Source organism: Capsella rubella, unplaced genomic scaffold (genome assembly GCF_000375325.1).
Source record: "Capsella rubella cultivar Monte Gargano unplaced genomic scaffold, Caprub1_0 scaffold_6, whole genome shotgun sequence".
NCBI classification, from domain to species: domain Eukaryota; kingdom Viridiplantae; phylum Streptophyta; class Magnoliopsida; order Brassicales; family Brassicaceae; genus Capsella; species Capsella rubella.
The window spans coordinates 10,640,276-10,640,478 of NW_006238918.1; the positions used below are offsets into that span (position 1 = coordinate 10,640,276).

The 203-nt window shown below is 33.0% G+C and overlaps 1 protein-coding gene across 1 annotated transcript in view; it reads right to left on the bottom strand.

Annotated features, from left to right (window-relative positions):
- The window catches only part of LOC111829956 (uncharacterized protein At3g43530-like), a 2,088-nt gene extending 1,891 nt beyond the window's left edge, over positions 1–197 (bottom strand). The window contains exon 1 of the mRNA XM_023780273.1: positions 188–197. The gene's annotated coding sequence lies outside the window, so the exon portion shown is untranslated. The remainder of the gene's footprint in view (positions 1–187) is intronic.
- Positions 198–203: the final 6 nt, after the last annotated feature.

Below are 203 nucleotides of genomic sequence, written 5' to 3' on the forward strand. Positions count from 1 at the left end.
CAACACAGTCAGTTTTACTTATAGTTCTACCAGTTTTACTTAACCAGTTCTACCGAGTTACACCTAATTTCACTACACTAACAGTTTTACAGCTAGTTCTACCAATATTACATAACAAGTTATACCTACTTTTAACGAAATACCATACATCAATTGAATCAAACACCAAATCGTTTTAGACCCTTACATCGTTTTCATTCGAG